This window comes from Lathyrus oleraceus, chromosome 1, assembly GCF_024323335.1.
Source record: "Lathyrus oleraceus cultivar Zhongwan6 chromosome 1, CAAS_Psat_ZW6_1.0, whole genome shotgun sequence".
NCBI classification, from domain to species: Eukaryota; Viridiplantae; Streptophyta; class Magnoliopsida; order Fabales; family Fabaceae; genus Lathyrus; species Lathyrus oleraceus.
Genome location: NC_066579.1, coordinates 14,604,769 through 14,622,148, shown reverse-complemented (window position 1 = coordinate 14,622,148; position 17,380 = coordinate 14,604,769).

The following is a 17,380-nucleotide window of genomic DNA, read 5'->3' as shown; positions in this document are numbered from 1 at the left end:
AAGTGGTAGAAGCTTGAAATTCATCAGAACATGGCTCAGTCAACTGAAACCCTAGCAAAGTCAACTGTGGTCAACTGTGCATAAAATCAGGGATTTGATGGTGGGAAATGGTTGGAAAGGTCTCATTCATGTCCATACAAGTCTCATTTGACATGTCAAACATCAACATTGAAGGATTTGAGGTCAGATGAAAAGTTGCCAAAAATAGCAAGTGACCTGTAATTTCAAACTGCCAAAAATGGAAAGGTCTTCTCCTCAAATTTACATCATCAAGCAAGCTTCAAATGAAATTTTGTCCAACATGAAAGTTGAAGATCTTGCTCTCACCTTTCCAAAAAGTCCAAGAACATCCATTTCTAATTTGTGGTTCGCAAGTTATGATCAAATCATTGTCAAGAAATTTTGAACTTCAAGCTTGGATAACTTTCACACCAATTGGCCAAATTGAGTAGGGTTTTTTTGCTACAATCTCCATTTGACATGCTCTATCATAATCATTCATTACATTTCATCAAAAGTCATCACAAAAAAATGGCATTTTTCACTTGAATTAATTTTAAATTTTGGAGGGAAAATATTCATTTGAAAAATATGCATCATTTTCACTTCAAACCAATTCTATTTGGATCCAAACAATATTTGAAGTTCATTCAAAGTGAAAAACGAGCACTGTAGCATGCCATGCACATGTGAGGGTGTTTTGGCCAATTTCCATTAACATGCTCATTTACTAATCCATTTGCATTTTTGCTAATCATGTTTAGCTAGCTTGATTAACAGGTGGTATAAAGTCCTAATCATAACAGAAATTCAGTAACAACACTTCACAATTTCAGATCCAAACTCAAATTCTCTCAAATTCTCTCAAATTCTCTCAAATTTTTCTCAACTTTTTCCTTCGAATTTCTTGATTTCTTTTGCTTGTTCCTTGTTCTAATCATCATCTGCAGGCATTGTGAAGATCTGTTGAAGCAAAATAGTGGAGAATTCTTGAAGATCGTGGCTGTTGAAACTTGCATATTCACATGGCAGTTGGAAATTTCTTCGAATTCAAGCTGTGTTGAGCTGAAGTCTTGCTTCCATACATTCATCCAAGCAACATAGAAGATCTGTTTCATACTTCCAGACCTTGATTCACACGATTCCAACACTGCATCTTCATTGAGGTAAAAATTCGAATGCTCCATTTCTTGCAATTGTCATGTGGTTCTTGTAGATCTTAGAATGTAGATCATTCTGCAATTTAGATCTCTTAATTTCATTAGGTTCTGAGAAAGTTATGATGATTTGAATGTTGATTGTTAGATCTTGATTTGCTCGATCCATGAGATGTAGGTTGTTAGATGCTTGTTTGATGATTGATTCATGCTCTCCATTGCAAGAGCTTCATGTTGATGTGTTTGTTTTTGAATTCTGAAAAAATTCTGGAAAAATGTTGAAGCTCGCGCACTGTTCATCTTCTTCTTCATGAAGAAGATGAAGTTCTTCAGCTATGCGTCGACCATACGTCAATGTTGCGTCGACCGCTCGACAGCTTTGAGTCGACCGTAGCTGGTCTTGCGCCGACCCGAGGCTCTGGCTGTGTGTTTTTGAGTCGACCATAGCTGGCTATGCGTCGACTCTTCTCTGGTTAGGTTTTTGCTTGCGCGCTCAATTTGAATGGCGCAGCGGTTCGATCCCGCTCCAAGGCATTTTCCATCTTGGCTTTTGTATTTTTTTACCTATGCTATTCATGTTCATCTATGTCATTCATGCATTTTTAATTTTTCCACCTCATTAGAAAAATCACAACTCAAAAAATACTCATCCAAATTATATGAAATTTTTTGTGAAATGTTCATCATCATGTCTACTTTTTTATGGATATTTTTTCAAGATTTGTGCACGGCTGGAAAAAATAATTGCCTAGGGTTTGTTCTCACATGTCATTTCTTGCACAATGCTTGCCATTTCTTTTATGAAATCATGATGTTTGATCCTATGGAGCTGAAATTTTGCATGTAAAATCTAGACACCTTGAGTGATCTTTTTGCTTTGAGTTTGCTATTTTTGCATTTCTTGATTGTGAGATATGATGTGATCAATCTAGGTGTGACAATGTGTGTCACACCATTTCTTGTCTAACTTTCTGATTTTATTTACCATGCCATTTAAATGCCAATTGCTCTGAATTTTTGCATGTTGATGCTTCTGAATGTTAGGTTTGCGCATGATTTTTCATAGAATTTTTGGATCCATTTCCAATTTGTTTGAGAATTTCTTTTCTGCTTGACCAATTGTGGATTTTTTGTGAGTCATGATCTTATATGATTTGTGAAATTCTTGAGGTTTATTGGATGGACTTGAAGTTCTACATATGTGTTCTTAACATGTTGAATTGCATCTTGGCTTTGGTGTGGTTCATTTATCTTATGGCATTTCTGTTTTGTGCTTGCTTGAAGTTGATACACCATTTGTGGTCTTGTTTGAGCTTGTATATGCTTGCATTGACTTGATGATTTTAATTGACATGCTTATGCTTATCCAATTGCCATGATTTTTGGTATGCGGACCCTTGAATGTATTCTGTTTAGGCATTATTTTTCTTGGAATTTATTGAGTCATTTTGCATTTGATATGCTTGTGTTCATTCTGTTTGCTCCATTGTGTTTCCACTTGCACACTTTGACATGATTTGTGTATGAAATGAAATTGGTTGATGTTTTTAATATGAGACCACTTGGATCTTATTGTTGACTGATTAATCTTGATGTTGGTCAATTTTTAGGTTCTGTTTTGGTTTATTTCTCCTCCTTTGACCCTAGGCTTGTCCTAGTGGTCTACTTCTCATGTTTGAGTTTGATTTTCAGGTTGAAGAAGCAATTGCTTTAAGGAGATTAATTCAAGTTGACTGAGTTTGGTTTATTTGATTGTTATGGACTAACTTGACTTGTTTTGTAGGATGCTTTAGCTCACTTGAGTTGATTGTGTGCTTTGCACATTGCATTGTTTGGTTGTACATTGTGTATTGACTGTTGGTTCTTATCTGTCTGTTTTGACTTTGTGATTTGAATACTGATTATGTTGGATTGATTTCAGCTACCTTAGTTGCTAAGTTCTTTGTGAACTTGTTTGTGCTTTGCTAAGCTAGGTATAACATTCTCTCCTCCATGTAGTCTGGAAGACCTGGCCTGTTACTTGGCCAGGCAACTGTCTGAAGTCCTCCTTAAGAGGCAATGTTTGTGCTTGTTTACTTTTGTCCCCTAGAAGGAAAAGTCCTTTGAATAAGGCAATTGGTAGAACACAAGAGATGTGCAACCCATCTCCTACTAATCTGTGTGTCGTCCCTTTGCTCACATTACATGTTGTAGCATTATGGACATTAGGCCAAGATCTATCGAGTCAATAACTTGTGGAGAGAGTTCCAACTTTCTGAACTCCCACACCTTCTATCATTTGAAGCTCTCCCTGACCAGGGATAAGAGCATGAGGCACACCCCTCATATCCTTTCATCTGCTTCACCTTAACTCTCAATGTTAAGGTTAAGAGCACCATTTACCCCATTCCAGTTGACTTTAAAGTCTAACCCTTGCTTGAGCCTAATTGCTTGTGTATAGTGTGTGTTAATTGAATCATTGATTGCTTATTGGTTCATTCACCTGTACATGTTTGTTTGTTTGCCTTTGTGCATTTATCATCATTGATTGCTCATTATTGCATGATCATCATTTCATATCTTTGTGATCCATCTTTGGTTTACCCATTGAGGAATCAACTGTAAGTCCATTAATTGGCCATTGTTCCTATGATTTGGAAGGGATTGAGTATAAGACCATCCATTGGCCACTCATGTCCTCTTTGCTTGATGCATTTGTTTGTTGTATGTGAGGATTCAATTGTAAGTCCATGTTGTTGGCATTTGTCTCCCATGATCATCTGTTGGAGGTTAGTATAAGTCCAGACAGATTGACATCTGACATCCATGTTTTGTTTTGCTTTGTTGGAGATTGGTATAAGCCCAGACAGATTGGCATCCGGTATCCAAGTTTTGTTTTGCTTTAAGAGATTGGAATAAGACCATTTATTGGCATCCGGTATCCTTGTTTGTTTGTTTAGGAGATTGGTGTAATTCCATTTATTGGTATCCGGTATCCGCCTTTGTTTAGGAGATTGGAGTAAGACCATTTAGTGGCATCCGGTATCCTTTTGCTTTGCTTGTTTGTTATTGCTCATTTGTTGCCTATTCCAAAGGACACACTTGAATCATTTTCCATATGATTTCAAGAGGTGAACCTTTCTGAGAAGTTTTACACTCCATCTCCATTCATCCATCTTTTTGTCCTAAACCTTTTCACACATTACTTTCAAAACTTGAGATAAATATTGTGCAAACATCTTCATGTCTTTTTCAAATTAGAAACCTGGACCTTAAGTCCTTGATTTTCAAAATTCACTTTTGATAACACTTCTTTCTGAATCGAATCTTAATCATACCTTGACCATACTTTGTGAATACTCATAATCAATTAATTTCACCCATTCAATTGTTTTGGCTTTGTCCATTATTGTTAAGCTTTTCACACATTAGCCATAGGTTTCAATTACCATAGTGGTTGATGTAAATCTTACCCTATCCTTAGTGAGTTGAATGTAAGACTTCCATACTGAAAACAGGGTTAACCCCTCTAGTACGTCGAAGCTATCCTCGCATGGTGGATTGTTGATTCAGGTTGAGTTTTCTCCCATTGGTAATGAAGAACCTTAGGGCTTGTGTTTTAAAATGAACTCACAAATTTTTGGAAATCTTTTAGCCGAACTACGGAGTTTTGATCCTTACCTTTGATGGAAGGTACGTAGGCAACGGGTTCATCCGTTCAAACACAAAAACAATAAAAATTGTATATTCTTTTCTCATCATCCCATTCATGTTTGCACAATAAATATTTCATAACAAATAACAATTTTGTACAACAAGTGTGAAAAGGGCTCCCTAGGAGTACCTAGGACGTTTTGGGTGCCTAACACCTTCCCATTGCGTAATTTACCCCTTACCCAGACTCTCTGATCTTTTCATTAGTTTTCTATGTGTAAAACTTCTTAGGCTTTTGTTCGCTTTTTAGCCAATCCTTTGGATAAATAAAAGTGCGGTGGCGACTCGATTCTTTGTATACTTTGCTTTTGGTTTAATCAATAAATCATAAAGTGACGAATACATCGCTACATAAAAGTGGCGACTCTGCTGGGGATCTCAAGTAATCCTTGGTGGTATTGCCTACTTTTCACCCTTGTTGTGCTATATTGTTATTTGTTATATGACATATTTTTGTACAATTTGGGATAACTGTATTGATTGTAATGTTTGAATTGCTTGATATACAACTGTTGTTTGCTTGGTGGTCTCTGTGAGATGAGTTCTATACCCGAACTCGAGTGCACCTTAGGATAGGAGAATGGCATAGTCTTGTTGACTGGTGTGGAGTATTCCTTAGCCAGTTGACTTGCGAGTCCATTCACTTGGTGGAGGTCATGTTGGATTAATAATGTCACACAAGTTATTTGTGGTTAGGCATTATTCTTTCAATCATGTGCCGCAGAAGCCAAGGACCTTAGTTTATCAAGCCCATCTTGGCCTATTTTTAGGACGTAGTGTGGAGGTTGTTCAGATGTCAGTTCTGATGCGATTGTTACGCGATACTACACTCATAAGAGTTTCTCTTGAGAATATTTTTGGAATACGAGTATTCGTTCCTCCGATAATATTCGAAAGATGGGACGATGATTATGGGAACCTCTGGTAGAACATGTTTGGCAGGTTTAAACCCTAGTACACTCCCGTTGGGTGGTTCTTAACCAAGACTCCATGCTCGTGACTCTCAGCAAACCCGTGATTCATGGTTGAGTCGTTTAGATAACCTTAATATCAATGGAACCTAGGTGTTGATCAGGTGTAATACCTAAATCCACCAAAACGGATGGTTGATATTAAGGATGTTCGAGCCGGTTCATGTACCGTTAATATCAATGGAACTTGGGTGTCGATAAGGTGAAAACCTAAATCCACCAAAATGGATGATTGATAATAGGGATACAATAAGCTTTCCCATGACCTTTGTCTGGTGTGATTTGCTTGATCCTTGAGTGTGATTGTTGCATCCATGCATTCATGCATTCATCCGCATTTCATGTCATCAGAAAAATCAGAAAATTTTCAAGGAACTTAAAAGGGTTTATTTGCAAAATTTTCAGACATGGAAAGACCGAAAAGGCATACAAAGAAGTACAACTTTAGACAGCCCGATGTAAAAGAGTTAAGGAATCTGACATCTTATGTATTAGATCCCTTGGGTTTCAAAGCTCGTTATGGGAAGCTTCTGCCTCTGCTGACTACTCAGGTTGATGAGGGTTTGATGAGTACTTTGGCTCAGTTTTACAATCCTCTGTATCACTGCTTCTCTTTTCCGGACTTCCAGTTGTTGCCTACTTTGGAGGAGTATTCTCATCTTATCGGGATCCCGATTCTGGATCAGGTGCCGTTCAGTGGCTTAGAGAGTATTCCGACTGCTCGAGAGATTGCAAACTTGTTGCACATAGATAAAGATTTGGTTAAAGCTAGTCTGACTACCAAAGGCGGAATTCAGGGTTTTCCTTCCGAGTTCCTCATCGCTCAAGCTACCTTTTATGGGAAGGCCATGAGTGAGGATGCCTTTGAGGCTCTATTTGTGTTGCTCATCTATGGTTTGGTATTATTTCCCAACATCGACAGATTTGTGGATGCGAACGCCATTAAGATCTTCTCATTTCTTAATCCCATTCCGACTCTATTGGGTGATACCTATGTCTCTTTGCATCTGAGGAATGCAAAAAGTGGAGGAGTTATTGTGTGTTGTCTACCTCTGTTGTACAAGTGGTTTATTTCTCACTTACCGTAGACAGTTGCTTTCAAGGAGAACAAGGGATGTCTACGGTGGTCTCAGAGACTTATGTCTCTCACTAATGATGATATCTCTTGGTATGATCGCGTGTATGATACTGTGCAGATCATCGATTATTGTGGTGAATTCCCTAATGTGCCTCTTCTTGGTACATGTGGTGGGATCAGCTACAACCCTATTCTAGCACGTCGTCAGCTTGGGTTCCCCCTAAAGGATAAACCTCATAACATTCTGTTAGAAGGTGTGTTCTTTCAGGAGGGTAAAGATCCCCAAGGCCTGAAAGCCAGATTTGTCCGCGCTTGGCGCAATATTCACAAGAAGGGTAGGAATGAGCTAGGTCCGAAGAACTGCATTGCTTTGGAGCCTTACACTTCTTGGGTCAGACAGAGAGTTGCCGTGTACTTGATGCCTTATGACCATCCGAGACCTACACCATTGGATGTGGCTGGGCCTTCAACCCTCCCTAACCAACGTGTAGAGGAGTTGAGAGAAGAAGACCTTTCACGTGCTTAGATCCGTGAAAGAGAGGAATTGCTGCAACAGCTTAAGGAGAAGGACGCTCTGATTGAGTTTCTCGAGCATCGGGTGATTGATGATCCGAACGATACTTGGACTTCTCTGCTTCCTCAGTCTTCCAAGTTCTGGAAGAGGAAGTATGATCGACTTGCGAAGGAGAAAGCGGACATGGAAGCAGCCTACGAGAGAGAGATCAAGAAGCTTTGTGTTTCTCGTCTTCCAGCATCCCGAGCTTCTAGGGATCCATAGGATGTTATTTTCCTTTTCTCTTTGTAATGATCAAAAATGCTGTACTTCTTTGTCTTGAATATATTTGATGAGATATTTTCCATATGAAATTAAAATGCTTAAATATTCAAAAATTGCAAATAAATACCCTACGGGTTCCTTGAAAATAAAACAAAGCATATGCACAAACATTTCATGCATCATTTCGCAGAAGCAGGTATCTTGTTCTGGTCTTCTTGTCTGTGGCCTAATTCTGCTCTTCATTTATTTTGAAGACAAGCTGACTCACCGGTACTATACTCGTGCCAATTCTGCAAGAGTTATGGATCAGCTAGAACAAGAGAACCGAGAGCTGAAGGAAGAGGTCGCTCGTCTGAGCGCTTTGATGGAGCAGTTTCTGTCTGCTCAGAATCAACCTTCTCCACCTCCTGCAACTCCTCCCCAGAGGACGGTGATCTCAGAAGTGGTCGTTCCGACTGTGCCTGCTGCCAGTGCTCATTTTGTGCCCAATGCTATGCCAACCGGGTTTCCTTGGGGAATGCCTCCAGGTTTCATGCCTGATATTCCTGCTCCAACTTTTGCTCATATGTCGGCATCTAGCCCGGTCCCTGTTGCTGCTCCTCCTGTCGTGCATACCATGCCTAGGGTAGACGACACCATCTATCATTCCGAGCCGTCTGAGGGCCCGGATGTTAATGAGAAGATGGAAGCTATGAATTACCAATTCCTTGAGCTGAGAAAGGAATTGAAAACCCTCCGAGGGAAGGATTTGTTCGGCAAGTCTGCTGCCGAGTTGTGTTTAGTTCCCGGTGTCAAGATACCGATCAAGTTCAAAGTGCCTGACTTTGAAAAATATAAGGGGAACACCTTCCCTCTTGCTCACCTAGTCATGTACGCCAGGAAAATGTCTACGCAAACTGATAATGATCAGCTGTTGATCCATTATTTTCAAGACAGTCTGTCCGGTGCTGCACTCAGATGGTACATGAGTTTGGACAGTGCTAATATCCGATCCTTCAACGATCTTGGCGAAGCCTTCGTCAAGCAATATAAGTACAACGTTGATATGGCTCCTGACCGTGATCGGCTCAGGGCCATGTCTCAGAAGGATAAGGAGACATTTAAGGAGTACGCCCAAAGGTGGCGAGAGCTGGCTGCTCAGATTACTCCACCGCTGGTAGAGAAAGAGATGACTAGGATCTTCTTGAAGACTCTTAGCTCATTTTATTATGAGCGGATGGTTGCAAGTGCTCCCTCTGATTTCACCGAGATGGTGAACATGGGGATGCGTCTCGAGGAAGGAGTCCGTGAAGGACGTTTAGCAAGAGATGAGAGCTCTTCTTCTAAACGGTATGGGGCGTTTAAGAAGAAGGATGGGGAGGCACATGCTGTGCAGTCCCACCCTAAGCCTAGAAGACCCCCTGTTCAGAGGAAGCCTACACGGCGTAACAGCAATCAGCACCAGGTGGCTGATATAGCACCTGTTTTCAGGGATAATCAGCAATATCAGCAACCGCAACATCAGCATCAACAACAACAACCTCAGTACCAACAACAATAGCGTCGTCCACAGCAACAGGCTTACCAGCCTCGTGGTAGCACCAATAATCAAGCAAATATGAACTATGATAGGAAGAAGATCAGTTTTGATCCGATTCCCATGTCTTATGCAGAATTGTATCCCTCTTTAATAGAGCGGAAGCTGATTACTCCAAGAGATCCTCCGGCTATACCGGTCAACCCTCAGTGGTGGTACAAGCCTGATCTGCACTGTGCCTATCATTCTGGCGCTCCGGGCCATGATATAGAAAACTGCTTTCAGCTGAAGACCAAGGTGCAAGACCTGATGAGATGCGGCATTTTGAGCTTCAAAGACTCAGGCCCGAATGTTAGCAAGAACCCATTGCCCGCGCATGGGAAATCTGTGAATATGGTCCAGGGGTGCCCTGGCAAATATAAAGTCAAATATGTCAGTCATTGGTCGAATTACATCGGTTGTTGTGTCAATACAGCTACATGGAGCATGACCATGACAAATGTCGCATCTGTTCGGTGAATCGCTTGGGTTGTAATCAGGTACGCCGAGAACTTCAAGAACTGTTAGATGAAGGAACCATTGAGATTCTTCAGAATCACAATGTTGATGAAGACGAACCGGAGGTGAATGTTATATCTCCTGTGTTCAAACTACCTGAGCCTGTTGTTATTCGTTATGATAGCAGCATGCCGAAGGTCTCTCCGTCTCTAGTAATCAAGCCTGCAGGCCCTGTGCCCTATTCTTCTGATAAAGATGTGCCATTCAGGTATAACCCTGTTGCTGTGGAAGATGGGGTAGAAGTGCCTTTGCCTTCAACGTCTGTGACTAACATTGCTGATGTGAGCGGGTTGACCCGTAGCGGTCGCGTGTTTTCAGCACCCCCAAAGGCTGTTGCTTCTGACACTGTTGAGCGTTCTGTGGGGACGGCTGTTAATGTTCAGAACCCGGCACCTGCTGCCAAACCCTCCTCTGTACAAAAGACTCCTACTTCTTTAGTTGGCCCGAGTGGCATTGTGAATGAAGAATCTGATGAGATGCTGAGGCTCATCAAGAAGAGTGAGTACCATGTTGTAGACCAGCTTCTACAAACGCCGTCCAAGATCTCCGTATTATCTCTGGCATATGTTGATCACGACGTCACAATTGAACAGTTTGATAGTATAGTTGCAAACATTACTGCTTGCAACACTTTGAGTTTCTGTGACGCTGATCTCCCTGAGGAGGTAAGAGACCACAACATGGCTTTACACATTTCTATGAATTGAAAGTCTGATGCCATGTCCAACGTGCTGGTGGACACTGGATCATCTCTGAATGTATTGCCAAAGACCACACTCTCTCGATTGTCATATCAAGGGCCTCCTATGAGGCAGAGTGGTGTTGTTGTGAAGGCTTTTGATGGGTCGCGTAAGACCGTGATTGGGGAAGTTGATCTCCCAATCAGGATTGGACCAAGCGATTTCCAGGTTACCTTCCAGGTAATGGATATCCACCCATCATATAGCTGTCTCCTTGGTAGACCATGGATTCATGAGGCTGGCGCCGTGACATCCACCCTACACCAGAAGCTGAAATTCGTGAAGAATAAGAAACTGGTTGTGGTAGGGGGAGAAAGGGCTCTCCTGGTTAGCCACTTGTCTTCTTTCTCATATATTGACGTTGAGGATGAAGTTGGAACTCCTTTCCAAGCTTTATCTATTGATGAACCGATTGAGAAGAAGTCTCCTTCGTTTACTTCCTACCGTGATGCAAAACTGGCCATTGAATGTGGTGCAGTTGCTGGTCTAGGGAAGATGATCGAGCTTGAAGACAATAAATCCCGGGCTGGCATTGGCTACTGTTCTGGGGCATATAATGAGCAAGGTTTGTTCAAGAGCGGAGGATTTATCCATGCTGATCAACCTGAGGAAGAAGCTGCGGCTATCTTGGAAGAGGATGTAGAGGATCTGAACAACTTCATCATTCCTGGTGGTGTCTGCCACAATTGGGTCGCTGTAGATGTTCCTACAGTCATCCATAGATCAGAGTAATGATTCACTTTGTTCAAAAGCCTTCTCCCATGCCAAAAGGAGAAGTGATGACATTGTTGGCAAAGCATTTATACAATGATGTTTTCATTCAATTAATGCATTGTTAAACATTTGTTTTCCATTTGTTTTCACTTTTTGCTTTTTGCATGAAATCAGTGATCACAAAAAACCCATAAAAACAAGAATAAAAAGCAACCCTTTTTCATCTGCATAATGGTTTGCTTGTTTAAATTCTAAAGTTTTTCATTAACCAAAATCATTATGCAGGTTGATTCTAAAACCCATTGAACATAATGATCCAACGCCATCTCCCAATCTTGAATTCTTTGTATTCGAGGCAGAGGAAGATGATGTTGAAGGGATTCCTGATGAGATGTCCCGAGCACTTGAGCAATAAAAAGCAGATCATTCAGCTGCATCTCACGAACCCAGCAACAGTCAAACTGGGGCATTACAAATGTAATGTAAAAAAAAGAGAGAAGAGGGTGAAAAATCAAAATAAAAGGAAAAATCAGGAAAAAATTTCAAAGAGAAAAAAAGAATAAAAGAAAAATGATACCCTCAAGTCCCAAGTTGACTGATGTTGAATGGATTCAGAGTCGTTATGACCAGCTGAATTTGATTGAAGAGAAGCGATTGACTGCCATGTGTCATGGTCAGTTATATCAGCAGAGAATGAAGAAAACATTCGATAAGAAGGTCAAGCCTCGTGTGTTCCGAGAAGGTGACCTCGTGCTCAAGAAAGTTTTGTCTTTCGCGCCCGATTCCAGGGGCAAGTGGACTCCAAACTATGAGGGTCCATATGTTGTTAAGAGAGCCTTTTCAGGCGGTGCTTTGATGCTAACAACAATGGATGGGGAGGATTTCACTCGTCCTGTGAATTCAGATGCAGTCAAGAAATACTTTGCCTAAAAAGTATATGCAAAAGAAAAACAGAATAACTCGCTAAGTTGAAAACCCGAAAGGGCGGCTTAGGCAAAAATGAGCGTCTCGGTGGAGAACCCGCTGTCGCATCCTGCGAAAAATCAACCGGCGAGGCTCAAAAGAAAACACACACAGAGCCGCCACTAAACGTTATTTATCCCAAGACAGGGAAAGGAAACGCTCAGAGAAACCTGGAAAGACATGGTCTCGCGACCAGAGAGAAAAGGTTCGGGAGTCGGTTACGCAAGGGGAAGGTATTAGCACCCCTCACGTCCTAGGTACTCCTAGGGATCCACGTCCTAGAATAAAGAAAAGGTTGCTAAACATCACACACACACACGGGGAACGCAGGTGGGGTTAAGAGGAACGAGCTCGATAAGGTATCGCACCTTATGCCTACATATCTTGTCTGGAACAAGAATCAGAGCCACTGTAGTTCGGCTTACGCACGCCAAACAACACAAAACATACAAACAAGCAAGGGTGGCAAACATGGAGCCCGACAACCACTGGATGGAATTACATCGGCATCTGAACCAAAACACGCACAAAACGGCAAACGTGGAGCCCGACTGCCAATCACTGGGCTTACGTCGGCATCCGAACCAAAACATGCAATCAGATAACAAGTAAACACACGCAAAAAAGAAAAAGGTTGCCCGGAGAGGTCTCGCACGACCCCCTGCCTACATACCTCGTCTGGAACGAGGATCAGGGCGATGTAGTTCCCCTGAAAGGGACTAAATTGCTAACCAGAAACCGAGGGGAAAACACGACACTAGGGAGCTGAGACTCGAGCCTAATGTTGTCATGCAAAGTCACCCTAAGTTCGGTCTTCTATCCTACTTGCATAAGCAAACTAACCTAACTAGGAAAGAAGCTAGCACACAAGTATACAATCATATATCATCAAATGAGAACAGGTATCTCAAACAAGCATGTCAATCAGATATCCACATAACACGCACTATAGCCAAACAAGGGGCTCAATCAATCAGGTTTGACTGCCTAAGCAATCGTCTGTACAGGCTGTGTTTGCTCTTAACCTTGCCATTACGAGGCTAAGGTGAAGCAGATGATGGGATGAAGTGAGGATCAGACCTCACAGCTCTTATCCCTAACCAGGGAGAGCTGACAAATGAGCATGGGTCCAGAATAGGGGAACCCTTCTATACTCGATGACTCTGACTCAATGTGCACTGCACAGGATCTTGGGCTTTTGATCTCAATGCTACAACCATGTAATGGGAGCAAGGAGAAGACTCACTGAATAGTGGGGGACAGGCTGCTTGTCCCTACCTTCCACCAATTGCCTTCTTTGAAGGACTTTTCCTGCTTGGGCTTGAAAATAAACAACCACAATCATTGCCTCTTAAGGAGGACTTCAGACATTTATTTGCCCGGCCCGGTAACAGCCGGGTCTCCAGACTACATGAAGTCAAGAGGACTTACCTCAATGCGAGTTGCTTAAGCAACGCAAAGCAAAAGTTCACAAGGAACTGAGCAACTAAAGTACCTGGAAACAATCAAACACAGTTAGTACTCAGACAGACAAAACCAAACAGCAAGTGTTCAATCAATCAAACTATACAAAGCAATGCACAATACAAGGCAAGCTCAAAGCTTAAGCCTAAGCTTCACCACCTACAAAACAATGTTATGTTAGTGTACAAACATCAAACCACATCATTTAAAATTGATTTGGATCATTCTCCATGTGCATTATGCTTTTGATCCTGAAAAATCAAGCAAACATTAGCAACTAGACCACTAGGCTAAGCCTAGGGTCCAAAGGCAATAAAAATTCCTAAACAGCAAGGTATTCACCAACCAAAGTCAAATTAATGTCAAACAAGAGCAAACACCATTGGTCTCATGTTTATATCATTCATCATGCTCATGCTATGCACAAAACAATTCAACTTATGTCAAATGGAACACAAAACATGCAAACAGAACTATTGCATTCAAATCCACATCAAAACAACTTCAAAAATTCTCAAATAAATTACACCTAAACAGGACCTAATCCAGGTATGGCACACCAAATTTGAGCTTAATTGGGAAAATAGAACCATGTCAATGAAAATCAACAAAAACAGTCACAATTTCATGCTCCAAATCACAACATCAATACATGCTTCCACTTCAAAAATTCATATATCAATGAAAACAAAAAAGAAATGGATGAGACCAAAACAGGGAGGTCCTAACATGTGTCTACTACCAGCATATTAAATTTCATGATCATACAGTACCACATGAGGATTTCTCAATCATTCTACCAACCTAGGTCACATGGACTTGCAAATTCAATCACCAGAAATGAAAAATCATGATCAATTAGAAAAGGCAGTGAAAAATTCTACAAAAATTCACCAAGCATCCTAACATGTCAACAATTCACCATGCAAAATTTCATTCAATTCTAACATGTATAGGTCAATCAATTAAATTCCACAAGTTGACATCAAGAGGTGTGACACAAATTGTCACACCTAAGTTCCAGAATTTGCTGCTCATTGACCAGGTATCAAAAATGCATGAAATTTACATATAAATGAGCATCAATCAGTCAAGAATCATCACAAAAATTTTCAAGAATTTATTTAACACTATGAGCATTTCATGAAACAATTGGCAAAGTGTAGCAAAAGTGGACACATGCGAAACAAGCCTAGGTCAAATAATAATTTTACCAAGCACAACTTTGACCAATAGGTCAAAAAAATCCTACACTCATCAACAAAGCCATAGAAAAAATCTCCATATTTTTAGGAATTTTTTACTATTTTTTCTGAATTTTTTAAGATGTTAAACAATTTTTAAATAATTAATCAAAACTCAGTGGCATAATGGTAATTAAAAGAAGCGCCGGCGGGAAACACTAAATTCGAAATTTCAAACTGGATTTTGGATCAAACTCAACTTTTCCATCGTCTTCCTCACACATTTTCCAGAATTTCGAAAATCACATGAACATCAAATGTTAACAGAAATGGACGCGGCCATACTCGTTGTAACCGTCTCAACAAGAGGATCACAAATATCATACTATCATGACCTAAAAGTTCCTCAATCTCTCGAATCGACTCACTTAGGGTTTATGTTCTTATCTTCAAATCGCGATTTCTCATGATACAAGCAAGCATTCACAATTCTAATTACATCATTGTAATCTACATCAAACGCACTTTAAAACACATATAAACTCGAAGCATTTCATGAGGTTCGAATTTTCTTCAAACCTGGAATTGCAGTGATCGAATCGGTGTTCTTAGCGCGCCTTTTCCTCAAACAGCAGCAGCACAAGCTCCAGGCAAGGTGATGTGATGCTCAGGTTCCTTCAATTTCGCTCCTACAGCTCGCAATCCGAAATCACCATGGATGAAGGCATTAGCAACAGTCACGATTCAAAGCAATTCCTCCTCCAAATGCTACAAACAGTTCTAGGCAATGATGATGTGAATCCAACGCAACCAAAATCGTGTGGATTGGTGAAGGAATGAAGGAGAAACTTGAGATTGAAGGTTGTTGTGTTCTTGAGCAAAATGGAGAGAATGAGAGGTTTCTAGATCTGTTCTTGGTAATTGTGATATTCTGTTATGATTAGGCCATGATTATGAATATATACATCCACTTAATCCATCACTAATCCACTTAATTAACAATTTGGAGTGTTAAGTGAAATTGGTTATTTTGCAAATAAGGGCAAAAATGGTAAATGCACTATGACAGCTAGTGCCAGCTGTTTTGACAGCTCAAGCAATCCCCAAATGCCATATGTAATGTGTAGAAACTTGTTTCATGTCCATTGGTGGAGTATTTCTCAAAATCACATGTGTGTGGTAATTGATCAATTTTCCCCATTTCACTTTTCAAGCCAAATCTCAATTTAAAAGGCCTAGGCATGAAATGAATATTCAAACACACTCCAAATGCCATTCCTGAGGTGTTGGAAAAAGTCCCATTCAAAAATTCCAATTATTTTGACATTTGGACAATTTTGCCCCTGGTCCAATTCAGCTGTCCAGTTGAAAAGTGACTTTTTGCCTTGGCCATTTTTGGGAAAATCCAATTATGCACCCTCAAAGTACATGTCAAATGGAGTTTGTGCATATAAAGAACTTGCAATTTGGACAAAGTATGTGGTAGTTATGGCCTCCTGATTACGGGTCTTTTCTGAAATTTACTGAGCCATATTTTGCAAACCGTACATTGGATTTTCAAGTTCTTGGACTTTTTGGAAAGGTGAGAACAAGATCTACATCTGTCATGTTGAACAATTTTTCATTTGAAGCTTCCTTGGACACGTGGCTTTGAGGCCCAAAACTTTCCATTTTTGGAAACTTCAGCTACAAGTCACTTTCTATTTTTGGCAGTTTTTGTCCTGACTTAATTTTCTTCATTTTTAAGCTTTGAGATGTCATATAACACTTGTTCCAACATGAATGAAGTGTGTCTAACTTGTTTCCACCTCCAAATCCACCAGATCATGTACAGTTGACCACAGTTGACTTTTCATCTGACAGATGAATTTGGCAATGCATAGATCAATCTGAACCCCAATCTTCAACTGAAATGGCTCAAGGGTGAAACCCTAGCCTCAATTAGCACAATATAACCAAAGAATGAACCCCAGAATCATCAGAAACCCCATCTCCTGATCCAGCCCTGATTGGCCTAATACAACTGATTAGGGTTGACCAGTGGTCAAAACCCTAATCTCAAGGAATCTTCTTCAATCTCCTGATGACATCCAACCATGGTGATGATGATGTATCAATTCAATCAATATGAAGACCAATACCCTTGGGAATCACAAAACCCTAATTCACAGTCCAATCCTCAGATGGCCCATGATCAGTCAATAAACCCTAGGCTTGCACCTTTGAACTTCCTCATCTCCTGATCAAGACTTGGGAAGATGGCTTGCACTATGTAACCACATGCTATGCAATATGAGATGCCTAATGTCCTAAAATGATATGCAAATATGTTAATGCTAGTCCCAAGAGAGGAGGGCAAATTTTGAGGTGTTACAGCTGCCCCTATTCAATCCACTGTGAACCTGTCGATACGAAATAGCCTCGGATTTCGGATGATCAGGATGAAGAGTGATTGAATACCAAGAACAGACGAACAATTTGCACTCTGATGGGATATAATTAACAACGCCTGTCAGCATCGGCGAAGAAACAAACTCTGAACTTGTCGACCTGGATACCAAAAT